We start from the raw sequence: 24,792 nt of genomic DNA, 5'->3' as shown, positions 1-24,792 counted from the left end.
AAGAGGCTCAACACTGTTTAGCTGCCAAAAGCAGTTGGAATTGAGCCTAAACAGTGTGGTAAGTCTTTAGGTGATGGCTATTGTGTCTGTTTGACCTCTTCCAAATGTCTGTGCTGGCAATAAAATGAAAAAGTTTCCAATATAATAGCTAGAGAATAAAAACAATTTGCCAGTAATGTGAAAAAACCTACAGCACCTGGTGTTCCCATGTGGTCTCCCACCCAAGTACTAACCATGCCCAACACTGCTTGGCTTCCAAGATCAGACGAGATTGGGCCTATCCAATGTGGTATGGCTGCAGGTGAGTTAAAGCCACTTTTTTGCCCTCTTCTACTTCTATTACCAGGTAAGCTAATACAAAAGTTTCCTAACTGTATTGGCTTACTGAAAAAAAATCATGTGTTGGTAATGTAAAAAGACCTACAGGACATGATATTAGCAGGGGGTCTTAAATTAAATTAAACTACAAAAGAGGCTCAACACTGTTTAGCTGCCAAAAGCAGTTGGAATTGAGCCTAAACAGTGTGGTAAGTCTTTAGGTGATGGCTATTGTGTCTGTTTGACCTCTTCCAAATGTCTGTGCTGGCAATAAAATGAAAAAGTTTCCAATATAAATAGCTAGAGAATAAAAACAATTTGCCTGTAATGTGAAAAAACCTACAGCACCTGGTGTTCACATGTGGTCTCCCACCCAAGTACTAACCAGGCCCAACACTGCTTAGCTTCCAAGATCAGACGAGATTGGGCCTATCCAATGTGGTATGGCTGTAGGTGAGTTAAATTCACTTTTTACCCTCTTCTACTTCTATCACCAGGTAAGCTAATACAAAAGTTTCCTAACTGTATTGGCTTACTGAAAAAAATCATGTGTTGGTAATGTAAAAAGACCTACAGGACATGATATTAGCAGGGGGTCTTAAATTAAACTACAAAAGAGGCTCAACACTGTTTAGCTGCCAAAAGCAGTTGGAATTGAGCCTAAACAGTGTGGTAAGTCTTTAGGTGATGGCTATTGTGTCTGTTTGACCTCTTCCAAATGTCTGTACTGGCAATAAAAAGAAAAAGTTTCCAATATAAATAGCTAGAGAATAAAAACAATTTGCCAGTAATGTGAAAAAAACTACAGCACCTGGTGTTCCCAGGTGGTCTCCCACCCAAGTACTAACCAGGCCCAACACTGCTTAGCTTCCAAGATCAGTCGAGATTGGGCCTATCCAATGTGGTATGGCTGTAAGTGAGTGAAAGGCACTTTTTTTCCCTCTTCTACTTCTATCACCAGGTAAGCTAATACAAAAGTTTCCTAACTGTATTGGCTTACTGAAAAAAATCATGTGTTGGTAATGTAAAAAGACCTACAGGACATGATATTAGCAGGGGGTCTTAAATTAAACTACAAAAGAGGCTCAACACTGTTTAGCTGCCAAAAGCAGTTGGAATTGAGCCTAAACAGTGTGGTAAGTCTTTAGGTGATGGCTATTGTGTCTGTTTGACCTCTTCCAAATGTCTGTGCTGGCAATCAAAAGAAAAAGTTTCCAATATAAATAGCTAGAGAATAAAAACAATTTGCCAGTAATGTGAAAAAACCTACAGCACCTGGTGTTCGCAGGTGGTCTCCCACCCAAGTACTAACCAGGCCCAACACTGCTTAGCTTCCAAGATCAGACGAGATTGGGCCTATCCAATGTGGTATGGCTGTAGGTGAGATACAGGCACTTTTTTGCCCTCTTCTACTTCTATCACCAGGTAAGCTAATAAAAAAGTTTCCTAACTGTATTGGCTTACTGAAAAAAATCATGTGTTGGTAATGTAAAAAGACCTACAGGACATGATATTAGCAGGGGGTCTTAAATTAAACTACTAAAGAGGCTCAACACTGTTTAGCTGCCAAAAGCAGTTGGAATTGGGCCTAAACAGTGTGGTAAGTCTTTAGGTGATGGCTATTGTGTCTGTTTGACCTCTTCCATATGTCTGTACTTGCAATAAAAAGAAAAAGTTTCCAATTTAAATAGCTAGAGAATAAAAACAATTTGCCTGTAATGTGAAAAAGACTACAACACCTGGTGTTCCCATGTGGTCTCCCACCCAAGTACTAACCAGGCCCAACACTGCTTAGCTTCCAAGATCAGACGAGATTGGGCCTACCCAATGTGGTATGGCTGTAGGTGAGATACAGGCACTTTTATGCCCTCTTCTACTTCTATCACCAGGTAAGCTAATAAAAAAGTTTCCTAACTGTATTGGCTTACTGAAAAAAATCATGTGTTGGTAATGTAAAAAGACCTACAGGACATGATATTAGCAGGGGGTCTTAAATTAAACTACTAAACAGGCTCAACACTGTTTAGCTGCCAAAAGCAGTTGGAATTGGGCCTAAACAGTGTGGTAAGTCTTTAGGTGATGGCTATTGTGTCTGTTTGACCTCTTCCAAATGTCTGTACTGGCAATAAAAAGAAAAAGTTTCCAATTTAAATAGCTAGAGAATAAAAACAATTTGCCAGTAATGTGAAAAAACCTACAGCACCTGGTGTTCCCATGTGGTCTCCCACCCAAGTACTAACCAGGCCCAACACTGCTTAGCTTCCAAGATCAGACGAGATTGGGCCTATCCAATGTGGTATGGCTGTAGGTGAGATAGAGGCACTTTTTTGCCCTCTTCTACTTCTATCACCAGGTAAGCTAATACAAAAGTTTCCTAACTGTATTGGCTTACTGAAAAAAATCATGTGTTGGTAATGTAAAAAGACCTACAGGACATGATATTAGCAGGGGGTCTTAAATTAAACTACAAAAGAGGCTCAACACTGTTTAGCTGCCAAAAGCAGTTTGAATTGAGCCTAAACAGTGTGGTAAGTCTTTAGGTGATGGCTATTGTGTCTGTTTGACCTCTTCCAAATGTCTGTGCTGGCAATAAAAAGAAAAAATTTCCAATATAAATAGCTAGAGAATAAAAACAATTTGCCAGTAATGTGAAAAAACCTACAGCACCTGGTGTTCCCAGGTGGTCTCCCACCCAAGTACTAACCAGGCCCAACACTGCTTAGCTTCCAAGATCAGACGAGATTGGGCCTATCCAATGTGGTATGGCTGTAGGTGAGCTAAAGGCACTATTTTGCCCTCTTCTACTTCTATCACCAGGTAAGCTAATACAAAAGTTTCCTAACTGTATTGGCTTACTGAAAAAAAATCATGTGTTGGTAATGTAAAAAGACCTACAGGACATGATATTAGCAGGGGGTCTTAAATTAAACTACAAAAGAGGCTCAACACTGTTTAGCTGCCAAAAGCAGTTGGAATTGAGCCTAAACAGTGTGGTAAGTCTTTAGGTGATGGCTGTTGTGTCTGTTTGACCTCTTCCAAATGTCTGTGCTGGCAATAAAAAGAAAAAGTTTCCAATATAAATAGCTAGAGAATAAAAACAATTTGCCAGTAATGTGAAAAAACCTACAGTACCTGGTGTTCCCAGGTGGTCTCCCACCCAAGTACTAACCAGGCCCAACACTGCTTAGCTTCCAAGATCAGACGAGATTGGGCCTATCCAATGTGGTATAGCTGTAGGTGAGATACAGGCACTTTTTTGCCCTCTTCTACTTCTATCACCAGGTAAGCTAATACAAAAGTTTCCTAACTGTATTGGCTTACTGAAAAAAATCATGTGTTGGTAATGTAAAAAGACCTACAGGACATGATATTAGCAGGGGGTCTTAAATTTAACTACTAAACAGGCTCAACACTGTTTAGCTGCCAAAAGCAGTTGGAATTGGGCCTAAACAGTGTGGTAAGTCTTTAGGTGATGGCTATTGTGTCTGTTTGACCTCTTCCATATGTCTGTACTGGCAATAAAAAGAAAAAGTTTCCAATTTAAATAGCTAGAGAATAAAAACAATTTGCCTGTAATGTGAAAAAACCTACAACACCTGGTGTTCCCATGTGGTCTCCCACCCAAGTACTAACCAGGCCCAACACTGCTTAGCTTCCAAGATCAGACGAGATTGGGCCTATCCAATGTGGTATGGCTGTAGGTGAGATACAGGCACTTTTATGCCCTCTTCTACTTCTATCACCAGGTAAGCTAATAAAAAAGTTTCCTAACTGTATTGGCTTTCTGAAAAAAATCATGTGTTGGTAATGTAAAAAGACCTACAGGACATGATATTAGCAGGGGGTCTTAAATTAAACTACTAAAGAGGCTCAACACTGTTTAGCTGCCAAAAGCAGTTGGAATTGGGCCTAAACAGTGTGGTAAGTCTTTAGGTGATGGCTATTGTGTCTGTTTGACCTCTTCCAAATGTCTGTGCTGGCAATAAAAAGAAAAAGTTTCCAATTTAAATAGCTAGAGAATAAAAACAATTTGCCAGTAATGTGAAAAAACCTACAGCACCTGGTGTTCCCATGTGGTCTCCCACCCAAGTACTAACCAGGCCCAACCCTGCTTAGCTTCCAAGATCAGACGAGATTGGGCCTATCCAATGTGGTATGGCTGTAGGTGAGTTAAAGCCACTTTTTTGCCCTCTTCTACTTCTATCACCAGGTAAGCTAATACAAAAGTTTCCTAACTGTATTGGCTTACTGAAAAAAATCATGTGTTGGTAATGTAAAAAGACCTACAGGACATGATATTAGCAGGGGGTCTTAAATTAAACTACAAAAGAGGCTCAACACTGTTTAGCTGCCAAAAGCAGTTATAATTGAGCCTAAACAGTGTGGTAAGTCTTTAGGTGATGGCTATTGTGTCTGTTTGACCTCTTCCAAATGTCTGTGCTGGCAATAAAAAGAAAAAGTTTCCAATATAAATAGCTAGAGAATAAAAACAATTTGCCAGTAATGTGAAAAAACCTACAGCACCTGGTGTTCACAGGTGGTCTCCACCCAAGTACTAACCAGGCCCAACACTGCTTAGCTTCCAAGATCAGACGAGATTGGGCCTATCCAATGTGGTATGGCTGTAGGTGAGTTAAAGGCACTTTTTTGCCCTCTTCTACTTCTATCACCAGGTAAGCTAATACAAAAGTTTCCTAACTGTATTGGCTTACTGAAAAAAATCATGTGTTGGTAATGTAAAAAGACCTACAGGACATGATATTAGCAGGGGGTCTTAAATTAAACTACTAAACAGGCTCAACACTGTTTAGCTGCCAAAAGCAGTTGGAATTGAGCCTAAACAGTGTGGTAAGTCTTTAGGTGATGGCTATTGTGTCTGTTTGACCCCTTCCAAATGTCTGTGCCGGCAATAAAAAGAAAAAGTTTCCAATATAAATAGCTAGAGAATAAAAACAATTTGCCAGTAATGTGAAAAAACCTACAGTACCTGGTGTTCCCAGGTGGTCTCCCACCCAAGTACTAACCAGGCCCAACACTGCTTAGCTTCCAAGATCAGACGAGATTGGGCCTATCCAATGTGGTATGGCTGTAGGTGAGATACAGGCACTTTTTTGCCCTCTTCTACTTCTATCACCAGGTAAGCTAATACAAAAGTTTCCTAACTGTATTGGCTTACTGAAAAAAATCATGTGTTGGTAATGTAAAAAGACCTACAGGACATGATATTAGCAGGGGGTCTTAAATTAAACTACAAAAGAGGCTCAACACTGTTTAGCTGCCAAAAGCAGTTGGAATTGAGCCTAAACAGTGTGGTAAGTCTTTAGGTGATGGCTATTGTGTCTGTTTGACCTCTTCCAAATGTCTGTGCTGGCAATAAAAAGAAAAAGTTTCCAATTTAAATAGCTAGAGAATAAAAACAATTTGCAAGTAATGTGAAAAAACCTACAGCACCTGGTGTTCCCAGGTGGTCTCCCACCCAAGTACTAACCAGGCCCAACACTGCTTAGCTTCCAAGATCAGACGAGATTGGGCCTATCCAATGTGGTATGGCTGTAGGTGCGTTAAAGGCACTTTTTTGCCCTCTTCTACTTCTATCACCAGGTAAGCTAATCCAAAAGTTTCCTAACTGTATTGGCTTACTGAAAAAAATCATGTGTTGGTAATGTAAAAAGACCTACAGGACATGATATTAGCAGGGGGTCTTAAATTTAACTACTAAACAGGCTCAACACTGTTTAGCTGCCAAAAGCAGTTGGAATTGGGCCTAAACAGTGTGGTAAGTCTTTAGGTGATGGCTATTGTGTCTGTTTGACCTCTTCCATATGTCTGTACTGGCAATAAAAAGAAAAAGTTTCCAATTTAAATAGCTAGAGAATAAAAACAATTTGCCTGTAATGTGAAAAAACCTTCAACACCTGGTGTTCCCATGTGGTCTCCCACCCAAGTACTAACCAGGCCCAACACTGCTTAGCTTCCAAGATCAGACGAGATTGGGCCTATCCAATGTGGTATGTCTGTAGGTGAGATACAGGCACTTTTATGCCCTCTTCTACTTCTATCACCAGGTAAGCTAATAAAAAAGTTTCCTAACTGTATTGGCTTACTGAAAAAAATCATGTGTTGGTAATGTAAAAAGACCTACAGGACATGATATTAGCAGGGGGTCTTAAATTAAACTACTAAAGAGGCTCAACACTGTTTAGCTGCCAAAAGCAGTTGGAATTGGGCCTAAACAGTGTGGTAAGTCTTTAGGTGATGGCTATTGTGTCTGTTTGACCTCTTCCAAATGTCTGTACTGGCAATAAAAAGAAAAAGTTTCCAATTTAAATAGCTAGAGAATAAAAACAATTTGCCTGTAATGTGAAAAAACCTACACCACCTGGTGTTCCCATGTGGTCTCCCACCCAAGTATTAACCAGGCCCAACACTGCTTAGCTTCCAAGATCAGACGAGTTTGGGCCTATCCAATGTGGTATGGCTGTAGGTGAGATGCAGGCACTTTTTTGCCCTCTTCTACTTCTATCACCAGGTAAGCTAATAAAAAAGTTTCCTAACTGTATTGGCTTTCTGAAAAAAATCATGTGTTGGTAATGTAAAAAGACCTACAGGACATGATAAAAGCAGGGGGTCTTAAATTAAACTACTAAAGAGGCTCAACACTGTTTAGCTGCCAAAAGCAGTTGGAATTGGGCCTAAACAGTGTGGTAAGTCTTTAGGTGATGGCTATTGTGTCTGTTTGACCTCTTCCAAATGTCTGTGCTGGCAATAAAAAGAAAAAGTTTCCAATTTAAATAGCTAGAGAATAAAAACAATTTGCCAGTAATGTGAAAAAACCTACAGCACCTGGTGTTCCCATGTGGTCTCCCACCCAAGTACTAACAAGGCCCAACACTGCTTAGCTTCCAAGATCAGACGAGATTGGGCCTATCCAATGTGGTATGGCTGTAGGTGAGTTAAAGCCACTTTTTTGCCCTCTTCTACTTCTATCACCAGGTAAGCTTATACAAAAGTTGGTACTTGTGAGTTAACTGGGCGCCCGATTTCTAAATCGGGTCGGATCGGGCACATCGCATCGCATGCGACCATCGGATGCGATGCGATGCGATGACCCGATTTTTCCATAGGAATCAATGTTAAAATGGACTGAGTCCATTTTAATATGGAATTCAATGGGAAAAGGGGTCCTTTTCATACCCCTACTATCCAAGTGGGCATGGAGTTGGATATAAACCTGTGGCGAGCGTAGCGAGCCACCGAGCCGTAGCGTGGCGAGCGTAGCGAGCCCCGCGAGGGGACAGAGAATACCGTCCCCTCGCGGGGCTCGCTTCGCTCGCCACGCTTCGGGCTCGGTGGCTCGCTACGCTCGCCACAGGTTTATATCCAACTCCATGCCCACTTGGATAGTAGGGGTATGAAAAGGACCCCTTTTCCCATTGAATTCCATGTTAAAATGGACTCAGTCCATTTTAACATTGATTCCTATGGAAAAATCGGGTCATCGCATCCGATGGTCGCATGCGATGCGATGCGATGCGATATCGCATCGCATCTGACTGTATGCCTTAACTTAAGGCATACAATCAAAAAATCGGGCGCCCAGATAACTCATAAGTACCCAAAAGTTTCCTAACTGTATTGGCTTACTGAAAATAATCATGTGTTGGTAATGTAAAAAGACCTACAGGATATGATATTAGCAGGGGGTCTTAAATTTAACTACTAAACAGGCTCAACACTGTTTAGCTGCCAAAAGCAGTTGGAATTGGGCCTAAACAGTGTGGTAAGTCTTTAGGTGATGGCTATTGTGTCTGTTTGACCTCTTCCATATGTCTGTACTGGCAATAAAAAGAAAAAGTTTCTAATTTAAATAGCTAGAGAATAAAAACAATTTGCCTGTAATGTGAAAAAACCTACAACACCTGGTGTTCCCATGTGGTCTCCCACCGAAGTACTAACCAGGCCCAACACTGCTTAGCTTCCAAGATCAGACGAGATTGGGCCTATCCAATGTGGTATGGCTGTAGGTGAGATACAGGCAATTTTATGCCCTCTTCTACTTCTATCACCAGGTAAGCTAATAAAAAAGTTTCCTAACTGTATTGGCTTACTGAAAAAAATCATGTGTTGGTAATGTAAAAAGACCTACAGGACATGATATTAGCAGGGGGTCTTAAATTAAACTACTAAAGAGGCTCAACACTGTTTAGCTGCCAAAAGCAGTTGGAATTGGGCCTAAACAGTGTGGTAAGTCTTTAGGTGATGGCTATTGTGTCTGTTTGACCTCTTCCAAATGTCTGTACTGGCAATAAAAAGAAAAAGTTTCCAATTTAAATAGCTAGAGAATAAAAACAATTTGCCTGTAATGTGAAAAAACCTACAGCACCTGGTGTTCCCATGTGGTCTCCCACCCAAGTACTAACCAGGCCCAACACTGCTTAGCTTCCAAGATCAGACGAGTTTGGGCCTATCCAATGTGGTATGGCTGTAGGTGAGATACAGGCACTTTTTTGCCCTCTTCTACTTCTATCACCAGGTAAGCTAATAAAAAAGTTTCCTAACTGTATTGGCTTTCTGAAAAAAATCATGTGTTGGTAATGTAAAAAGACCTACAGGACATGATATTAGCAGGGGGTCTTAAATTAAACTACTAAAGAGGCTCAACACTGTTTAGCTGCCAAAAGCAGTTGGAATTGGGCCTAAACAGTGTGGTAAGTCTTTAGGTGATGGCTATTGTGTCTGTTTGACCTCTTCCAAATGTCTGTGCTGGCAATAAAAAGAAAAAGTTTCCAATTTAAATAGCTAGAGAATAAAAACAATTTGCCAGTAATGTGAAAAAACCTACAGCACCTGGTGTTCCCATGTGGTCTCCCACCCAAGTACTAACCAGGCCCAACACTGCTTAGCTTCCAAGATCAGACAAGATTGGGCCTATCCAATGTGGTATGGCTGTAGGTGAGTTAATGGCACTTTTTTGCCCTCTTCTACTTCTATCACCAGGTAAGCTAATACAAAAGTTTCCTAACTGTATTGGCTTACTGAAAAAAATCATGTGTTGGTAATGTAAAAAGACCTACAGGACATGATATTAGCAGGGGGTCTTAAATTAAACTACAAAAGAGGCTCAACACTGTTTAGCTGCCAAAAGCAGTTATAATTGAGCCTAAACAGTGTGGTAAGTCTTTAGGTGATGGCTATTGTGTCTGTTTGACCTCTTCCAAATGTCTGTGCTGGCAATAAAAAGAAAAAGTTTCCAATATAAATAGCTAGAGAATAAAAACAATTTGCCAGTAATGTGAAAAAACCTACAGCACCTGGTGTTCCCAGGTGGTCTCCCACCCAAGTACTAACCAGGCCCAACACTGCTTAGCTTCCAAGATCAGACGAGATTGGGCCTATCCAATGTGGTATGGCTGTAGGTGCGTTAAAGGCACTTTTTTGCCCTCTTCTACTTCTATCACCAGGTAAGCTAATACAAAAGTTTCCTAACTGTATTGGCTTACTGAAAAAAAATCATGTGTTGGTAATGTAAAAAGACCTACAGGACATGATATTAGCAAGGGGTCTTAAATTAAACTACAAAAGAGGCTCAACACTGTTTAGCTGCCAAAAGCAGTTGGAATTGAGCCTAAACAGTGTGGTAAGTCTTTAGGTGATGGCTATTGTGTCTGTTTGACCTCTTCCAAATGTCTGTGCTGGCAATAAAAAGAAAAAGTTTCCAATATAAATAGCTAGAGAATAAAAACAATTTGCCAGTAATGTGAAAAAACCTACAGTACCTGGTGTTCCCAGGTGGTCTCCCACCCAAGTACTAACCAGGCCCAACACTGCTTAGCTTCCAAGATCAGACGAGATTGGGCCTATCCAATGTGGTATGGCTGTAGGTGAGATACAGGCACTTTTTTGCCCTCTTCTACTTCTATCACCAGGTAAGCTAATACAAAAGTTTCCTAACTGTATTGGCTTACTGAAAAAAATCATGTGTTGGTAATGTAAAAAGACCTACAGGACATGATATTAGCAGGGGGTCTTAAATTAAACTACAAAAGAGGCTCAACACTGTTTAGCTGCCAAAAGCAGTTGGAATTGAGCCTAAACAGTGTGGTAAGTCTTTAGGTGATGGCTATTGTGTCTGTTTGACCTCTTCCAAATGTCTGTGCTGGCAATAAAAAGAAAAATTTTCCAATTTAAATAGCTAGAGAATAAAAACAATTTGCAAGTAATGTGAAAAAACCTGCAGCACCTGGTGTTCCCAGGTGGTCTCCCACCCAAGTACTAACCAGGCCCAACACTGCTTAGCTTCCAAGATCAGACGAGATTGGGCCTATCCAATGTGGTATGGCTGTAGGTGAGATACAGGCACTTTTTTGCCCTCTTCTACTTCTATCACCAGGTAAGCTAATAAAAAAGTTTCCTAACTGTATTGGCTTACTTAAAAAAAATCATGTGTTGGTAATGTAAAAAGACCTACAGGACATGATCAGGGCCGGCGCCACCACTAGGCAAATCTAGGCATTTGCCTAGGGCGCCGGCCACTGGAGGGCGGCATTTTGTGCCGCCCGGGTACCTGTCCTGCGGCGCTGTGTATGTAAAGTTGGCGGCGGAGACAGCGGGGGTCCCTGCAGTCCATTAGAAACCACGAGCGCTATCCGCCGGGCTATGCGGAAGCGCTTCTAGTGTGAAAACTCTGGCAGCACGGCGCACGCTGATCTCAGCCAATCAGCGTGCTGCCAGTGTTTTCACACTAGAAGCGCTTCCGCATAGCCCGGCGGATAGCGCTCGTGGTTCCTAATGGACTGCAGGGACCCCCGCTGCCTCCGCCGCCAACTTTACATACACAGCGCCGCAGAACAGGTACACCCCCCCCCGGCACCGGGGCGCCCCCACCCCGACTCGCCTGGGGCGCTCCGGTGCCTTGCACCGGCCCTGGACATGATATTAGCAGGGGGTCTTAAATTTAACTACTAAACAGGCTCAACACTGTTTAGCTACCAAAAGCAGTTGGAATTGGGCCTAAACAGTGTGGTAAGTCTTTAGGTGATGGCTATTGTGTCTGTTTGACCTCTTCCAAATGTCTGTACTGGCAATAAAAAGAAAAAGTTTCCAATATAAATAGCTAGAGAATAAAAACAATTTGCCAGTAATGTGAAAAAACCTACAGCACCTGGTGTTCCCAGGTGGTCTCCCACCCAAGTACTAACCAGGCCCAACACTGCTTAGCTTCCAAGATCAGACGAGATTGGGCCTATCCAATGTGGTATGGCTGTAGGTGAGTTAAAGGCACTTTTTTGCCCTCTTCTACTTCTATCACCAGGTAAGCTAATACAAAAGTTTCCTAACTGTATTGGCTTACTGAAAAAAATCATGTGTTGGTAATGTAAAAAGACCTACAGGACATGATATTAGCAGGGGGTCTTAAATTTAACTACTAAACAGGCTCAACACTGTTTAGCTGCCAAAAGCAGTTGGAATTGGGCCTAAACAGTGTGGTAAGTCTTTAGGTGATGGCTATTGTGTCTGTTTGACCTCTTCCATATGTCTGTACTGGCAATAAAAAGAAAAAGTTTCCAATTTAAATAGCTAGAGAATAAAAACAATTTGCCTGTAATGTGAAAAAACCTACAACACCTGGTGTTCCCATGTGGTCTCCTACCCAAGTACTAACCAGGCCCAACACTGCTTAGCTTCCAAGATCAGACGAGATTGGGCCTATCCAATGTGGTATGGCTGTAGGTGAGATACAGGCACTTTTATGCCCTCTTCTACTTCTATCACCAGGTAAGCTAATACAAAAGTTTCCTAACTGTATTGGCTTACTGAAAAAAATCATGTGTTGGTAATGTAAAAAGACCTACAGGACATGATATTAGCAGGGGGTCTTAAATTAAACTACAAAAGAGGCTCAACACTGTTTAGCTGCCAAAAGCAGTTGGAATTGAGCCTAAACAGTGTGGTAAGTCTTTAGGTGATGGCTATTGTGTCTGTTTGACCTCTTCCAAATGTCTGTGCTGGCAATAAAAAGAAAAAGTTTCCAATATAAGTAGCTAGAGAATAAAAACAATTTGCCAGTAATGTGAAAAAACCTACAGCACCTGGTGTTCCCAGGTGGTCTCCCACCCAAGTACTAACCAGGCCCAACACTGCTTAGCTTCCAAGATCAGGCCTATCCAATGTGGTATGGCTGTAGGTGAGTTAAAGGCACTTTTTTGCCCTCTTCTACTTCTATCACCAGGTAAGCTAATACAAAAGTTTCCTAACTGTATTGGCTTACTGAAAAAAATCATGTGTTGGTAATGTAAAAAGACCTACAGGACATGATATTAGCAGGGGGTCTTAAATTAAACTACAAAAGAGGCTCAACACTGTTTAGCTGCCAAAAGCAGTTGGAATTGAGCCTAAACAGTGTGGTAAGTCTTTAGGTGATGGCTATTGTGTCTGTTTGACCTCTTCCAAATGTCTGTGCTGGCAATAAAAAGAAAAAGTTTCCAATATAAATAGCTAGAGAATAAAAACAATTTGCCAGTAATGTGAAAAAACCTACAGTACCTGGTGTTCCCAGGTGGTCTCCCACCCAAGTACTAACCAGGCCCAACACTGCTTAGCTTCCAAGATCAGACGAGATTGGGCCTTTCCAATGTGGTATGGCTGTAGGTGAGATACAGGCACTTTTTTGCACTCTTCTACTTCTATCACCAGGTAAGCTAATACAAAAGTTTCCTAACTGTATTGGCTTACTGAAAAAAATCATGTGTTGGTAATGTAAAAAGACCTACAGGACATGATATTAGCAGGGGGTCTTAAATTAAACTACAAAAGAGGCTCAACACTGTTTAGATGCCAAAAGCAGTTGGAATTGAGCCTAAACAGTGTGGTAAGTCTTTAGGTGATGGCTATTGTGTCTGTTTGACCTCTTCCAAATGTCTGTGCTGGCAATAAAAAGAAAAAGTTTCCAATTTAAATAGCTAGAGAATAAAAACAATTTGCAAGTAATGTGAAAAAACCTACAGCACCTGGTGTTCCCAGGTGGTCTCCCACCCAAGTACTAACCAGGCCCAACACTGCTTAGCTTCCAAGATCAGACGAGATTGGGCCTATCCAATGTGGTATGGCTGTAGGTGAGGTACAGGCACTTTTATGCCCTCTTCTACTTCTATCACCAGGTAAGCTAATAAAAAAGTTTCCTAACTGTATTGGCTTACTGAAAAAAATCATGTGTTGGTAATGTAAAAAGACCTACAGGACATGATATTAGCAGGGGGTCTTAAATTAAACTACTAAAGAGGCTCAACACTGTTTAGCTGCCAAAAGCAGTTGGAATTGGGCCTAAACAGTGTGGTAAGTCTTTAGGTGATGGCTATTATGTCTGTTTGACCTCTTCCAAATGTCTGTGCTGGCAATAAAAAGAAAAAGTTTCCTATTTAAATAGCTAGAGAATAAAAACAATTTGCCAGTTATGTGAAAAAACCTACAGCACCTGGTGTTCCCATGTGGTCTCACACCCAAGTACTAACCAGGCCCAACACTGCTTAGCTTCCAAGATCAGACGAGATTGGGCATATCCAATGTGGTATGGATGTAGCTGAGTTAAAGCCACTTTTTTGCCCTCTTCTACTTCTATCACCAGGTAAGCTAATACAAAAGTTTCCTAACTGTATTGGCTTACTGAAAAAAATCATGTGTTGGTAATGTAAAAAGACCTACAGGACATGATATTAGCAGGGGTCTTAAATTAAACTACTAAAGAGGCTCAACACTGTTTAGCTGCCAAAAGCAGTTGGAATTGGGCCTAAACAGTGTGGTAAGTCTTTAGGTGATGGCTATTGTGTCTGTTTGACCTCTTCCAAATGTCTGTGCTGGCAATAAAAAGAAAAAGTTTCCTATTTAAATAGCTAGAGAATAAAAACAATTTGCCAGTAATGTGAAAAAACCTACAGCACCTGGTGTTCCCATGTGGTCTCACACCCAAGTACTAACCAGGCCCAAGACTGCTTAGCTTCCAAGATCAGACGAGATTGGGCATATCCAATGTGGTATGGCTGTAGCTGAGTTAAAGCCACTTTTTTGCCCTCTTCTACTTCTATCACCAGGTAAGCTAATACAAAAGTTTCCTAACTGTATTGGCTTACAGAAAAAAATCATGTGTTGGTAATGTAAAAAGACCTACAGGACATGATATTAGCAGGGGGTCTTAAATTAAACTACAAAAGAGGCTCAACACTGTTTAGCTGCCAAAAGCAGTTGGAATTGAGCCTAAACAGTGTGGTAAGTCTTTAGGTGATGGCTATTGTGTCTGTTTGACCTCTTCCGAATGTCTGTGCTGGCAATAAAAAGAAAAAGTTTCCAATATAAATAGCTAGAGAATAAAAACAATTTGCCAGTAATGTGAAAAAACCTACAGCACCTGGTGTTCCCATGTGGTCTCCCACCCAAGTGCTAACCAGGCCCAACACTGCTTAGCTTCCAAGATCAGACGAGATTGGGCCTATCCAATGTGGTATGGCTGTAGGTGAGTTAAAGGCACTTTTTTGCCCTCTTCTACTTCTATCACCAGGTAAGCTAATACAAAAGTTTCCTAACTGTATTGGCTTAATGAAAAAAATCATGTGTTGGTAATGTAAAAAGACCTACAGGACATGATATTAGCAGGGGGTCTTAAATTAAACTACAAAAGAGGCTCAACACTGTTTAGCTGCCAAAAGCAGTTGGAATTGAGCCTAAACAGTGTGGTAAGTTTTTAGGTGATGGCTATTGTGTCTGTTTGACCTCTTCCAAATGTCTGTGCTGGCAATAAAAAGAAAAAGTTTCCAATTTAAATAGCTAGAGAATAAAAACAATTTGCCAGTAATGTGAAAAAACCTACAGCACCTGGTGTTCCCAGGTGGTCTCCCACCCAAGTACTAACCAGGCCCAACACTGCTTAGCTTCCAAGATCAGACGAGATGGGGCCTATCCAATGCGGTATGGCTGTAGGTGAGAAACAGGCACTTTTTTGCCCTCTTCTACTTCTATCACCAGGTAAGCTAATAAAAAAGTTTTCTAACTGTATTGGCTTACTTAAAAAAAATCATGTGTTGGTAATGTAAAAAGACCTACAGGACATGATATTAGCAGGGGGTCTTAAATTTAACTACTAAACAGGCTCAACACTGTTTAGCTGCCAAAAGCAGTTGGAATTGGGCCTAAACAGTGTGGTAAGTCTTTAGGTGATGGCTATTGTGTCTGTTTGACCTCTTCCAAATGTCTGTGCTGGCAATAAAAAGAAAAAGTTTACAATATAAATAGCTAGAGAATAAAAACAATTTGCCAGTAATGTGAAAAAACCTACAGCACCTGGTGTTCCCAGGTGGTCTCCCACCCAAGTACTAACCAGGCCCAACACTGCTTAGCTTCCAAGATTAGACGAGATTGGGCCTATCCAATGTGGTATGGCTGTAGGTGAGTTAAAGGCACTTTTTTTGCCCTCTTCTACTTCTATCACCAGGTAAGCTAATACAAAAGTTTCCTAACTGTATTGGCTTACTGAAAAAAATCATGTGTTGGTAATGTAAAAAGACCTACAGGACATGATATTAGCAGGGGGTCTTAAATTAAACTACAAAAGAGGCTCAACACTGTTTAGCTGCCAAAAGCAGTTGGAATTGAGCCTAAACAGTGTGGTAAGTCTTTAGGTGATGGCTATTGTGTCTGTTTGACCTCTTCCAAATGTCTGTGCTGGCAATAAAAAGAAAAAGTTTCCAATATAAATAGCTAGAGAATAAAAGCAATTTGCCAGTAATGTGAAAAAACCTACAGCACCTGGTGTTCCCAGGTGGTCTCCCACCCAAGTACTAACCAGGCCCAACACTGCTTAGCTTCCAAGATCAGACGAGATTGGGCCTATCCAATGTGGTATGGCTGTAGGTGAGATACAGGCACTTTTTTGCCCTCTTCTACTTCTATCACCAGGTAAGCTAATACAAAAGTTTCCTAACTGTATTGGCTTACTGAAAAAAATCATGTGTTGGTAATGTAAAAAGACCTACAGGACATGATATTAGCAGGGGGTCTTAAATTAAACTACAAATGAGGCTCAACACTGTTTAGCTGCCAAAAGCAGTTGGAATTGAGCCTAAACAGTGTGGTAAGTCTTTAGGTGATGGCTATTGTGTCTGTTTGACCTCTTCCAAATGTCTGTGCTGGCAATAAAAAGAAAAAAGTTTCCAATTTAAATAGCTAGAGAATAAAAACAATTTGCCAGTAATGTGAAAAAACCTACAGTACCTGGTGTTCCCAGGTGGTCTCCCACCCAAGTACTAACCAGGCCCAACACTGCTTAGCTTCCAAGATCAGACGAGATTGGGCCTATCCAATGTGGTATGGCTGTAGGTGAGATACAGGCACTTTTTTGCCCACTTCTACTTCTATCACCAGGTAAGCTAATAAAAAAGTTTCCTAACTGTATTGGCTTACTTAAAAAAAATCATGTGTTGGTAATGTAAAAAGACCTACAGGACATGATATTAGCAGGGGGTCTTAAATTTAACTACTAAACAGGCTCAACACTGTTTAGCTGCCAAAAGCAGTTGGAATTGGGCCTAAACAGTGTCTTAAGTCTTTAGGTGATGGCTATTGTGTCTGTTTGACCTCTTCCAAATGTCTGTGCTGGCAATAAAAATAAAAAAGTTTCCTATTTAAATAGCTAGAGAATAAAAACAATTTGCCAGTAATGTAAAAAAAACCTACAGCACCTGGTGTTCCCATGTGGTCTCCCACCCAAGTGCTAACCAGGCCCAACACTGCTTAGCTTCCAAGATCAGACGAGATTGGGCCTATACATTGTGGTATGGCTGTAGGTGAGTTAAAGGCACTTTTTTGCCCTCTTCTACTTCTATCACCAGGTAAGCTAATACAAAAGTTTCCTAACTGTATTGGCTTACTGAAAAAAATCATGTGTTGGTAATGTAAAAAGACCTACAGGACATGATATTAGCAGGGGGTCTTAAATTAAACTACAAAAGAGGCTCAACACTGTTTAGCTGCCAAAAGCAGTTGGAATTGAGCCTAAACAGTGTGGTAAGTCTTTAGGTGATGGCTATTGTGTCTGTTTGACCTCTTCCAAATGTCTGTGCTGGCAATAAAAAGAAAAAGTTTCCAATTTAAATAGCTAGAGAATAAAAACAATTTGCCAGTAATGTGAAAAAACCTACAGCACTTGGTGTTCCCCCACCCAAGTACTAACCAGGCCCAACACTGCTTAGCTTCCAAGATCAGACGAGATTGGGCCTATCCAATGTGGTATGGCTGTAGGTGAGAAACAGGCACTTTTTTGCCCTCTTCTACTTCTATCACCAGGTAAGCTAATAAAAAAGTTTCCTAACTGTATTGGCTTACTTAAAAAAAATCATGTGTTGGTAATGTAAAAAGACCTACAGGACATGATATTAGCAGGGGGTCTTAAATTTAACTACTAAACAGGCTCAACACTGTTTAGCTGCCAAAAGCAGTTGGAATTGAGCCTAAACAGTGTGGTAAGTCTTTAGGTGATGGCTATTGTGTCTGTTTGACCTCTTCCAAATGTCTGTGCTGGCAATAAAAAGAAAAAGTTTCCAATATAAATAGCTAGAGAATAAAAAAATTTTGCCAGTAATGTGAAAAAACCTACAGCACCTGGTGTCCCCAGGTGGTCTCCCACCCAAGTACTAACCAGGACCAACACTGCTTAGCTCCCAAGATCAGACGAGATTGGGCCTATCCAATGTGGTATGGCTGTAGGTGAGATACAGTCACTTTTTTGCCCTCTTCTACTTCTATCACCAGGTAAGCTAATACAAAAGTTTCCTAACTGTATTGGCTTACTGAAAAAAATCATGTGTTGGTAATGTAAAAAGACCTACAGTACATGATATTAGCAGGGGGTCTTAAATTAAACTACAAAAGAGGCTCAACACTGTTTTGCTGCCAAAAGCAGTTGGAATTGAGCCTAAACAGTGTGTTAAGTCTTTAGGTGATGGCTATTGTGTCTGTTTGACCTCTTCCAAATGTCTGTGCTGGCAATAAAAAGAAAAAGTTTCCAATATAAATAGCTAGAGAATAAAAACAATTTGCCAGTAATGTGAAAAAACCTACAGCACCTGGTGTTCCCATGTGGTCTCCCACTCAAGTACTAACCAGGCCCAACACTGCTTAGCTTCCAAGATCAGACAAGATTGGGCCTATCCAATGTGGTATGGCTGTGGGTGAGTTAAAGCCACTTTTTTGCCCTCTTCTACTTCTATCACCAGGTAAGCTAATACAAAAGTTTCCTAACTGTATTGGCTTACTGAAAAAAATCATGTGTTGGTAATGTAAAAAGACCTACAGGACATGATATTAGCAGGGGGTCTTAAATTAAACTACTAAAGAGGCTCAACACTGTTTAGCTGCCAAAAGCCGTTGGAATTGGGCCTAAACAGTGTGGTAAGTCTTTAGGTGATGGCTTTTGTGTCTGTTTGACCTCTTCCAAATGTCTGTGCTGGCAATAAAAAGAAAAAGTTTCCAATTTGAATAGCTAGAGAATAAAAACAATTTGCTAGTAATGTGAAAAAACCTACAGCACCTGGTGTTCCCATGTGGTCTCCCACCCAAGTACTAACCAGGCCCAACACTGCTTAGCTTCCAAGATCAGACGAGATTGGGCCAATCCAATGTGGTATGGATGTAGGTGAGTTAAAGGCACTTTTTTTGCCCTCTTCTACTTCTATCACCAGGTAAGCTAATACAAAAGTTTCCTAACTGTATTGGCTTACTGAAAAAAATCATGTGTTGGTAATGTAAAAAGACCTACAGGACATGATATTAGCAGGGGGTCTTAAATTAAACTACAAAAGAGGCTCAACACTGTTTAGCTGCCAAAAGCAGTTGGAATTGAGCCTAAACAGTGTGGTAAGTCTTTAGGTGATGGCTATTGTGTCTGTTTGACCTCTTCCAAATGTCTGTGCTGGCAATAAAAAGAAAAAGTTTCCAATATAAATAGCTAGAGAATAAAAACAATTTGCCTGTAATGTGAAAAAACCTACAGCACCTGGTGTTCCCATGTGGTCTCCAACCCAAGTACTAACCAGGCCCAACACTGCTTAGCTTCCAAGATCAGACGAGATTGGGCCTATCCAATGTGGTATGGCTGTAGGTGAAATACAGGCACTTTTTTGCCCTCTTCTACTTCTATCACCAGGTAAGCTAATACAAAAGTTTCCTAACTGTATTGGCTTACTGAAAAAAATCATGTGTTGGTAATGTAAAAAGACCTACAGGACATGATATTAGCAGGGGGTCTTAAATTAAACTACTAAAGAGGCTCAACACTGTTTAGCTGCCAAAAGCAGTTGGAATTGGGCCTAAACAGTGTGGTAAGTCTTTAGGTGATGGCTATTGTGTCTGTTTGACCTCTTCCAAATGTCTGTGCTGGCAATAAAAAGAAAAAGTTTCCAATATAAATAGCTAGAGAATAAAAACAATTTGCTAGTAATGTGAAAAAACCTACAGCACCTGGTGTTCCCATGTGGTCTCCCACCCAAGTACTAACCAGGCCCAACACTGCTTAGCTTCCAAGATCAGACGAGATTGGGCCAATCCAATGTGGTATGGATGTAGGTGTGTTAAAGGCACTTTTTTTGCCCTCTTCTACTTCTATCACCAGGTAAGCTAATACAAAAGTTTCCTAACTGTATTGGCTTACTGAAAAAAATCATGTGTTGGTAATGTAAAAAGACCTACAGGACATGATATTAGCAGGGGGTCTTAAATTAAACTACAAAAGAGGCTCAACACTGTTTAGCTGCCAAAAGCAGTTGGAATTGAGCCTAAACAGTGTGGTAAGTCTTTAGGTGATGGCTATTGTGTCTGTTTGACCTCTTCCAAATGTCTGTGCTGGCAATAAAAAGAAAAAGTTTCCAATATAAATAGCTAGAGAATAAAAACAATTTGCCTGTAATGTGAAAAAACCTACAGCACCTGGTGTTCCCATGTGGTCTCCAACCCAAGTACTAACCAGGCCCAACACTGCTTAGCTTCCAAGATCAGACGAGATTGGGCCTATCCAATGTGGTATGGCTGTAGGTGAAATACAGGCACTTTTTTGCCCTCTTCTACTTCTATCACCAGGTAAGCTAATGAAAAAGTTTCCTAACTGTATTGGCTTACTGAAAAAAATCATGTGTTGGTAATGTAAAAAGACCTACAGGACATGATATTAGCAGGGGGTCTTAAATTAAACTACTAAAGAGGCTCAACACTGTTTAGCTGCCAAAAGCAGTTGGAATTAAGCCTAAACAGTGTGGTAAGTCTTTAGGTGATGGCTATTGTGTCTGTTTGACCTCTTTCAAATGTCTGTACTGGCAATAAAAAGAAAAAGTTTCCAATTTAAATAGCTAGAGAATAAAAACAATTTGCCTGTAATGTGAAAAAACCTACAGCACCTGGTGTTCCCATGTGGTCTCCCACCCAAGTACTAACCAGGCCCAACACTGCTTAGCTTCCAAGATCAGACGAGATTGGGCCTATCCAATGTGGTATGGCTGTAATTGAGTTAAAGCCACTTTTTTGCCCTCTTCTACTTCTATCACCAGGTAAGCTAATACAAAAGTTTCCTAACTGTATTGGCTTACTGAAAAAAATCATGTGTTGGTAATGAAAAAAGACCTACAGGACATGATATTAGCAGGGGGTCTTAAATTTAACTACAAAAGAGGCTCAACACTGTTTAGCTGCCAAAAGCAGTTGGAATTGAGCCTAAACAGTGTGGTAAGTCTTTAGGTGATGGCTATTGTGTCTGTTTGACCTCTTCCAAATGTCTGTGCTGGCAATAAAAAGAAAAAGTTTCCAATATAAATAGCTAGAGAAAAAAAACAATTTGCCAGTAATGAGAAAAAACCTACAGCACCTGGTGTTCCCAAATGTCTCCCACCCAAGTACTAACCAGGCCCAACACTGCTTAGCTTCCAAGATCAGACGAGATTGGGCCTATCCAATGTGGTATGGCTGTAGGTGAGTTAACGGCACTTTTTTGCCCTCTTCTACTTCTATCACCAGGTAAGCTAATACAAAAGTTTCCTAACTGTATTGGCTTACTGAAAAAAATCATGTGTTGGTAATGAAAAAAGACCTACAGGACATGATATTAGCAGGGGGTCTTAAATTAAACTACAAATGAGGCTCAACACTGTTTAGCTGCCAAAAGCAGTTGGAATTGAGCCTAAACAGTGTGGTAAGTCTTTAGGTGATGGCTATTGTGTCTGTTTGACCTCTTCCAAATGTCTGTGCTGGCAATAAAAAGAAAAAGTTTCCAATATAAATAGCTAGAGAATAAAAACAATTTGCCAGTAATGTGAAAAAACCTACAGCACCTGGTGTCCCCAGGTGGTCTCCCACACAAGTACTAACCAGGACCAACACTGCTTAGCTCCCAAGATCAGACGAGATTGGGCCTATCCAATATGGTATGGCTGTAGGTGAGATACAGTCACTTTTTTGCCCTCTTCTACTTCTATCACCAGGTAAGCTAATACAAAAGTTTCCTAACTGTATTGGCTTACTGAAAAAAATCATGTGTTGGTAATGTAAAAAGACCTACAGTACATGATATTAGCAGGGGGTCTTAAATTAAACTACAAAAGAGGCTCAACACTGTTTTGCTGCCAAAAGCAGTTGGAATTGAGCCTAAACAGTGTGTTAAGTCTTTAGGTGATGGCTATTGTGTCTGTTTGACCTCTTCCAAATGTCTGTGCTGGCAATAAAAAGAAAAAGTTTCCAATATAAATAGCTAGAGAATAAAAACAATTTGCCAGTAATGTGAAAAAACCTACAGCACCTGGTGTTCCCATGTGGTCTCCCACTCAAGTACTAACCAGGCCCAACACTGCTTAGCTTCCAAGATCAGACAAGATTGGGCCTATCCAATGTGGTATGGCTGTAGGTGAGTTAAAGCCACTTTTTTGCCCTCTTCTACTTCTATCACCAGGTAAGCTAATACAAAAGTTTCCTAACTGTATTGGCTTACTGAAAAAAATCATGTGTTGGTAATGTAAAAAGACCTACAGGACATGATATTAGCAGGGGGTCTTAAATTAAACTACTAAAGAGGCTCAACACTGTTTAGCTGCCAAAAGCAGTTGGAATTGGGCCTAAACAGTGTGGTAAGTCTTTAGGTGATGGCTATTGTGTCTGTTTGACCTCTTCCAAATGTCTGTGCTGGCAATAAAAAGAAAAAGTTTCCAATTTAAATAGCTAGAGAATAAAAACAATTTGCTAGTAATGTGAAAAAACCTACAGCACCTGGTGTTCCCATGTGGTCTCCCACCCAAGTACTAACCAGGCCCAACACTGCTTAGCTTCCAAGATCAGACGAGATTGGGCCAATCCAATGTGGTATGGATGTAGGTGAGTTAAAGGCACTTTTTTTGCCCTCTTCTACTTCTATCACCAGGTAAGCTAATACAAAAGTTTCCTAACTGTATTGGCTTACTGAAAAAAATCATGTGTTGGTAATGTAAAAAGACCTACAGGACATGATATTAGCAGGGGGTCTTAAATTAAACTACAAAAGAGGCTCAACACTGTTTAGCTGCCAAAAGCAGTTGGAATTGAGCCTAAACAGTGTGGTAAGTCTTTAGGTGATGGCTATTGTGTCTGTTTGACCTCTTCCAAATGTCTGTGCTGGCAATAAAAATAAAAAAGTTTCCAATATAAATAGCTAGAGAATAAAAACAATTTGCCAGTAATGTGAAAAAACCTACAGCACCTGGTGTTCCCATGTGGTCTCCCACCCAAGTACTAACCAGGCCCAACACTGCTTAGCTTCCAAGATCAGACGAGATTAGGCCAATCCAATGTGGTATGGATGTAGGTGAGTTAAAGGCACTTTTTTTGCCCTCTTCTACTTCTATCACCAGGTAAGCTAATACAAAAGTTTCCTAACTGTATTGGCTTACTGAAAAAAATCATGTGTTGGTAATGTAAAAAGACCTACAGGACATGATATTAGCAGGGGGTCTTAAATTAAACTACAAAAGAGGCTCAACACTGTTTAGCTGCCAAAAGCAGTTGGAATTGAGCCTAAACAGTGTGGTAAGTCTTTAGGTGATGGCTATTGTGTCTGTTTGACCTCTTCCAAATGTCTGTGCTGGCAATAAAAAGAAAAAGTTTCCAATATAAATAGCTAGAGAATAAAAACAATTTGCCTGTAATGTGAAAAAACCTACAGCACCTGGTGTTCCCATGTGGTCTCCAACCCAAGTACTAACCAGGCCCAACACTGCTTAGCTTCCAAGATTAGACGAGATTGGGCCTATCCAATGTGGTATGGCTGTAGGTGAGTTAAAGGCACTTTTTTTGCCCTCTTCTACTTCTATCACCAGGTAAGCTAATACAAAAGTTTCCTAACTGTATTGGCTTACTGAAAAAAATCATGTGTTGGTAATGTAAAAAGACCTACAGGACATGATATTAGCAGGGGGTCTTAAATTAAACTACAAAAGAGGCTCAACACTGTTTAGCTGCCAAAAGCAGTTGGAATTGAGCCTAAACAGTGTGGTAAGTCTTTAGGTGATGGCTATTGTGTCTGTTTGACCTCTTCCAAATGTCTGTGCTGGCAATAAAAAGAAAAAGTTTCCAATATAAATAGCTAGAGAATAAAAGCAATTTGCCAGTAATGTGAAAAAACCTACAGCACCTGGTGTTCCCAGGTGGTCTCCCACCCAAGTACTAACCAGGCCCAACACTGCTTAGCTTCCAAGATCAGACGAGATTGGGCCTATCCAATGTGGTATGGCTGTAGGTGAGATACAGGCACTTTTTTGCCCTCTTCTACTTCTATCACCAGGTAAGCTAATACAAAAGTTTCCTAACTGTATTGGCTTACTGAAAAAAATCATGTGTTGGTAATGTAAAAAGACCTACAGGACATGATATTAGCAGGGGGTCTTAAATTAAACTACAAATGAGGCTCAACACTGTTTAGCTGCCAAAAGCAGTTGGAATTGAGCCTAAACAGTGTGGTAAGTCTTTAGGTGATGGCTATTGTGTCTGTTTGACCTCTTCCAAATGTCTGTGCTGGCAATAAAAAGAAAAAAGTTTCCAATTTAAATAGCTAGAGAATAAAAACAATTTGCCAGTAATGTGAAAAAACCTACAGTACCTGGTGTTCCCAGGTGGTCTCCCACCCAAGTACTAACCAGGCCCAACACTGCTTAGCTTCCAAGATCAGACGAGATTGGGCCTATCCAATGTGGTATGGCTGTAGGTGAGATACAGGCACTTTTTTGCCCACTTCTACTTCTATCACCAGGTAAGCTAATAAAAAAGTTTCCTAACTGTATTGGCTTACTTAAAAAAAATCATGTGTTGGTAATGTAAAAAGACCTACAGGACATGATATTAGCAGGGGGTCTTAAATTTAACTACTAAACAGGCTCAACACTGTTTAGCTGCCAAAAGCAGTTGGAATTGGGCCTAAACAGTGTCTTA

General features: G+C 40.7%; 35 non-coding genes and 16 pseudogenes across 35 annotated transcripts; all 51 read right to left on the bottom strand.

Moving 5' to 3' along the window:
- Window positions 1-184: 184 nt before the first annotated feature.
- On the bottom strand, window positions 185-303 carry LOC146010550 (5S ribosomal RNA; annotated as a pseudogene).
- Window positions 304-654: 351 nt separating this feature from the next.
- On the bottom strand, window positions 655-773 carry LOC146014773 (5S ribosomal RNA). The gene has a single exon (XR_014447717.1). It is a non-coding gene; the product is annotated as a 5S ribosomal RNA (ribosomal RNA).
- A 344-nt stretch (window positions 774-1,117) lies between these two features.
- Window positions 1,118-1,236, bottom strand: LOC146017324 (5S ribosomal RNA). The gene has a single exon (XR_014450201.1). It is a non-coding gene; the product is annotated as a 5S ribosomal RNA (ribosomal RNA).
- Window positions 1,237-1,581: 345 nt separating this feature from the next.
- Window positions 1,582-1,700, bottom strand: LOC146014498 (5S ribosomal RNA). The gene has a single exon (XR_014447450.1). It is a non-coding gene; the product is annotated as a 5S ribosomal RNA (ribosomal RNA).
- A 345-nt stretch (window positions 1,701-2,045) lies between these two features.
- Window positions 2,046-2,164, bottom strand: LOC146010572 (5S ribosomal RNA; annotated as a pseudogene).
- Window positions 2,165-2,509: 345 nt separating this feature from the next.
- On the bottom strand, window positions 2,510-2,628 carry LOC146013204 (5S ribosomal RNA). The gene has a single exon (XR_014446186.1). It is a non-coding gene; the product is annotated as a 5S ribosomal RNA (ribosomal RNA).
- A 345-nt stretch (window positions 2,629-2,973) lies between these two features.
- On the bottom strand, window positions 2,974-3,092 carry LOC146014975 (5S ribosomal RNA). Its single transcript, XR_014447912.1, has one exon. It is a non-coding gene; the product is annotated as a 5S ribosomal RNA (ribosomal RNA).
- Window positions 3,093-3,438: 346 nt separating this feature from the next.
- Window positions 3,439-3,557, bottom strand: LOC146015724 (5S ribosomal RNA). The gene has a single exon (XR_014448636.1). It is a non-coding gene; the product is annotated as a 5S ribosomal RNA (ribosomal RNA).
- Window positions 3,558-3,902: 345 nt separating this feature from the next.
- LOC146014609 (5S ribosomal RNA) lies at window positions 3,903-4,021 on the bottom strand. Its single transcript, XR_014447558.1, has one exon. It is a non-coding gene; the product is annotated as a 5S ribosomal RNA (ribosomal RNA).
- Window positions 4,022-4,366: 345 nt separating this feature from the next.
- On the bottom strand, window positions 4,367-4,485 carry LOC146015281 (5S ribosomal RNA). The gene has a single exon (XR_014448207.1). It is a non-coding gene; the product is annotated as a 5S ribosomal RNA (ribosomal RNA).
- Window positions 4,486-4,830: 345 nt separating this feature from the next.
- LOC146010375 (5S ribosomal RNA) lies at window positions 4,831-4,948 on the bottom strand (annotated as a pseudogene).
- A 345-nt stretch (window positions 4,949-5,293) lies between these two features.
- Window positions 5,294-5,412, bottom strand: LOC146014577 (5S ribosomal RNA). The gene has a single exon (XR_014447526.1). It is a non-coding gene; the product is annotated as a 5S ribosomal RNA (ribosomal RNA).
- Window positions 5,413-5,757: 345 nt separating this feature from the next.
- Window positions 5,758-5,876, bottom strand: LOC146014963 (5S ribosomal RNA). The gene has a single exon (XR_014447901.1). It is a non-coding gene; the product is annotated as a 5S ribosomal RNA (ribosomal RNA).
- A 345-nt stretch (window positions 5,877-6,221) lies between these two features.
- On the bottom strand, window positions 6,222-6,340 carry LOC146010983 (5S ribosomal RNA; annotated as a pseudogene).
- Window positions 6,341-6,685: 345 nt separating this feature from the next.
- LOC146011106 (5S ribosomal RNA) lies at window positions 6,686-6,804 on the bottom strand (annotated as a pseudogene).
- Window positions 6,805-7,149: 345 nt separating this feature from the next.
- Window positions 7,150-7,268, bottom strand: LOC146016678 (5S ribosomal RNA). The gene has a single exon (XR_014449560.1). It is a non-coding gene; the product is annotated as a 5S ribosomal RNA (ribosomal RNA).
- Window positions 7,269-8,225: 957 nt separating this feature from the next.
- Window positions 8,226-8,344, bottom strand: LOC146015332 (5S ribosomal RNA). Its single transcript, XR_014448257.1, has one exon. It is a non-coding gene; the product is annotated as a 5S ribosomal RNA (ribosomal RNA).
- A 345-nt stretch (window positions 8,345-8,689) lies between these two features.
- LOC146015238 (5S ribosomal RNA) lies at window positions 8,690-8,808 on the bottom strand. The gene has a single exon (XR_014448166.1). It is a non-coding gene; the product is annotated as a 5S ribosomal RNA (ribosomal RNA).
- A 345-nt stretch (window positions 8,809-9,153) lies between these two features.
- Window positions 9,154-9,272, bottom strand: LOC146015886 (5S ribosomal RNA). The gene has a single exon (XR_014448793.1). It is a non-coding gene; the product is annotated as a 5S ribosomal RNA (ribosomal RNA).
- Window positions 9,273-9,617: 345 nt separating this feature from the next.
- Window positions 9,618-9,736, bottom strand: LOC146014951 (5S ribosomal RNA). The gene has a single exon (XR_014447890.1). It is a non-coding gene; the product is annotated as a 5S ribosomal RNA (ribosomal RNA).
- A 346-nt stretch (window positions 9,737-10,082) lies between these two features.
- On the bottom strand, window positions 10,083-10,201 carry LOC146014576 (5S ribosomal RNA). The gene has a single exon (XR_014447525.1). It is a non-coding gene; the product is annotated as a 5S ribosomal RNA (ribosomal RNA).
- A 345-nt stretch (window positions 10,202-10,546) lies between these two features.
- Window positions 10,547-10,665, bottom strand: LOC146015337 (5S ribosomal RNA). Its single transcript, XR_014448261.1, has one exon. It is a non-coding gene; the product is annotated as a 5S ribosomal RNA (ribosomal RNA).
- An 802-nt stretch (window positions 10,666-11,467) lies between these two features.
- On the bottom strand, window positions 11,468-11,586 carry LOC146014940 (5S ribosomal RNA). The gene has a single exon (XR_014447879.1). It is a non-coding gene; the product is annotated as a 5S ribosomal RNA (ribosomal RNA).
- Window positions 11,587-11,931: 345 nt separating this feature from the next.
- Window positions 11,932-12,050, bottom strand: LOC146016928 (5S ribosomal RNA). The gene has a single exon (XR_014449807.1). It is a non-coding gene; the product is annotated as a 5S ribosomal RNA (ribosomal RNA).
- A 345-nt stretch (window positions 12,051-12,395) lies between these two features.
- LOC146011481 (5S ribosomal RNA) lies at window positions 12,396-12,504 on the bottom strand (annotated as a pseudogene).
- A 345-nt stretch (window positions 12,505-12,849) lies between these two features.
- LOC146014175 (5S ribosomal RNA) lies at window positions 12,850-12,968 on the bottom strand. Its single transcript, XR_014447128.1, has one exon. It is a non-coding gene; the product is annotated as a 5S ribosomal RNA (ribosomal RNA).
- A 345-nt stretch (window positions 12,969-13,313) lies between these two features.
- On the bottom strand, window positions 13,314-13,432 carry LOC146014927 (5S ribosomal RNA). The gene has a single exon (XR_014447867.1). It is a non-coding gene; the product is annotated as a 5S ribosomal RNA (ribosomal RNA).
- A 345-nt stretch (window positions 13,433-13,777) lies between these two features.
- Window positions 13,778-13,896, bottom strand: LOC146010930 (5S ribosomal RNA; annotated as a pseudogene).
- A 344-nt stretch (window positions 13,897-14,240) lies between these two features.
- Window positions 14,241-14,359, bottom strand: LOC146010949 (5S ribosomal RNA; annotated as a pseudogene).
- Window positions 14,360-14,704: 345 nt separating this feature from the next.
- On the bottom strand, window positions 14,705-14,823 carry LOC146016854 (5S ribosomal RNA). The gene has a single exon (XR_014449736.1). It is a non-coding gene; the product is annotated as a 5S ribosomal RNA (ribosomal RNA).
- Window positions 14,824-15,168: 345 nt separating this feature from the next.
- On the bottom strand, window positions 15,169-15,287 carry LOC146016270 (5S ribosomal RNA). The gene has a single exon (XR_014449166.1). It is a non-coding gene; the product is annotated as a 5S ribosomal RNA (ribosomal RNA).
- Window positions 15,288-15,633: 346 nt separating this feature from the next.
- Window positions 15,634-15,752, bottom strand: LOC146016098 (5S ribosomal RNA). The gene has a single exon (XR_014449000.1). It is a non-coding gene; the product is annotated as a 5S ribosomal RNA (ribosomal RNA).
- A 346-nt stretch (window positions 15,753-16,098) lies between these two features.
- Window positions 16,099-16,217, bottom strand: LOC146014916 (5S ribosomal RNA). Its single transcript, XR_014447856.1, has one exon. It is a non-coding gene; the product is annotated as a 5S ribosomal RNA (ribosomal RNA).
- Window positions 16,218-16,563: 346 nt separating this feature from the next.
- LOC146014575 (5S ribosomal RNA) lies at window positions 16,564-16,682 on the bottom strand. The gene has a single exon (XR_014447524.1). It is a non-coding gene; the product is annotated as a 5S ribosomal RNA (ribosomal RNA).
- A 348-nt stretch (window positions 16,683-17,030) lies between these two features.
- LOC146010554 (5S ribosomal RNA) lies at window positions 17,031-17,149 on the bottom strand (annotated as a pseudogene).
- Window positions 17,150-17,494: 345 nt separating this feature from the next.
- LOC146011640 (5S ribosomal RNA) lies at window positions 17,495-17,603 on the bottom strand (annotated as a pseudogene).
- Window positions 17,604-17,949: 346 nt separating this feature from the next.
- On the bottom strand, window positions 17,950-18,068 carry LOC146010917 (5S ribosomal RNA; annotated as a pseudogene).
- A 345-nt stretch (window positions 18,069-18,413) lies between these two features.
- Window positions 18,414-18,532, bottom strand: LOC146010642 (5S ribosomal RNA; annotated as a pseudogene).
- Window positions 18,533-18,877: 345 nt separating this feature from the next.
- LOC146016970 (5S ribosomal RNA) lies at window positions 18,878-18,996 on the bottom strand. Its single transcript, XR_014449848.1, has one exon. It is a non-coding gene; the product is annotated as a 5S ribosomal RNA (ribosomal RNA).
- Window positions 18,997-19,342: 346 nt separating this feature from the next.
- On the bottom strand, window positions 19,343-19,461 carry LOC146016913 (5S ribosomal RNA). Its single transcript, XR_014449792.1, has one exon. It is a non-coding gene; the product is annotated as a 5S ribosomal RNA (ribosomal RNA).
- Window positions 19,462-19,806: 345 nt separating this feature from the next.
- LOC146016969 (5S ribosomal RNA) lies at window positions 19,807-19,925 on the bottom strand. The gene has a single exon (XR_014449847.1). It is a non-coding gene; the product is annotated as a 5S ribosomal RNA (ribosomal RNA).
- A 346-nt stretch (window positions 19,926-20,271) lies between these two features.
- Window positions 20,272-20,390, bottom strand: LOC146016912 (5S ribosomal RNA). Its single transcript, XR_014449791.1, has one exon. It is a non-coding gene; the product is annotated as a 5S ribosomal RNA (ribosomal RNA).
- A 345-nt stretch (window positions 20,391-20,735) lies between these two features.
- On the bottom strand, window positions 20,736-20,854 carry LOC146016306 (5S ribosomal RNA). The gene has a single exon (XR_014449201.1). It is a non-coding gene; the product is annotated as a 5S ribosomal RNA (ribosomal RNA).
- Window positions 20,855-21,199: 345 nt separating this feature from the next.
- Window positions 21,200-21,317, bottom strand: LOC146010833 (5S ribosomal RNA; annotated as a pseudogene).
- A 345-nt stretch (window positions 21,318-21,662) lies between these two features.
- On the bottom strand, window positions 21,663-21,781 carry LOC146011379 (5S ribosomal RNA; annotated as a pseudogene).
- A 345-nt stretch (window positions 21,782-22,126) lies between these two features.
- LOC146016761 (5S ribosomal RNA) lies at window positions 22,127-22,245 on the bottom strand. The gene has a single exon (XR_014449640.1). It is a non-coding gene; the product is annotated as a 5S ribosomal RNA (ribosomal RNA).
- A 345-nt stretch (window positions 22,246-22,590) lies between these two features.
- On the bottom strand, window positions 22,591-22,709 carry LOC146016968 (5S ribosomal RNA). Its single transcript, XR_014449846.1, has one exon. It is a non-coding gene; the product is annotated as a 5S ribosomal RNA (ribosomal RNA).
- A 347-nt stretch (window positions 22,710-23,056) lies between these two features.
- On the bottom strand, window positions 23,057-23,175 carry LOC146010516 (5S ribosomal RNA; annotated as a pseudogene).
- Window positions 23,176-23,521: 346 nt separating this feature from the next.
- On the bottom strand, window positions 23,522-23,640 carry LOC146010994 (5S ribosomal RNA; annotated as a pseudogene).
- A 346-nt stretch (window positions 23,641-23,986) lies between these two features.
- Window positions 23,987-24,105, bottom strand: LOC146014904 (5S ribosomal RNA). The gene has a single exon (XR_014447844.1). It is a non-coding gene; the product is annotated as a 5S ribosomal RNA (ribosomal RNA).
- A 346-nt stretch (window positions 24,106-24,451) lies between these two features.
- Window positions 24,452-24,570, bottom strand: LOC146014574 (5S ribosomal RNA). The gene has a single exon (XR_014447523.1). It is a non-coding gene; the product is annotated as a 5S ribosomal RNA (ribosomal RNA).
- Between the last annotated feature and the right edge of the window lie 222 nt (window positions 24,571-24,792).

Source organism: Crinia signifera, chromosome 6 (assembly GCF_055691185.1).
Source record: "Crinia signifera chromosome 6, ASM5569118v1, whole genome shotgun sequence".
Lineage (NCBI taxonomy): Eukaryota > Metazoa > Chordata > Amphibia > Anura > Myobatrachidae > Crinia > Crinia signifera.
Note: the sequence above shows the minus strand (reverse complement) of the source record. Positions and strands in the feature narration are given on the sequence as shown.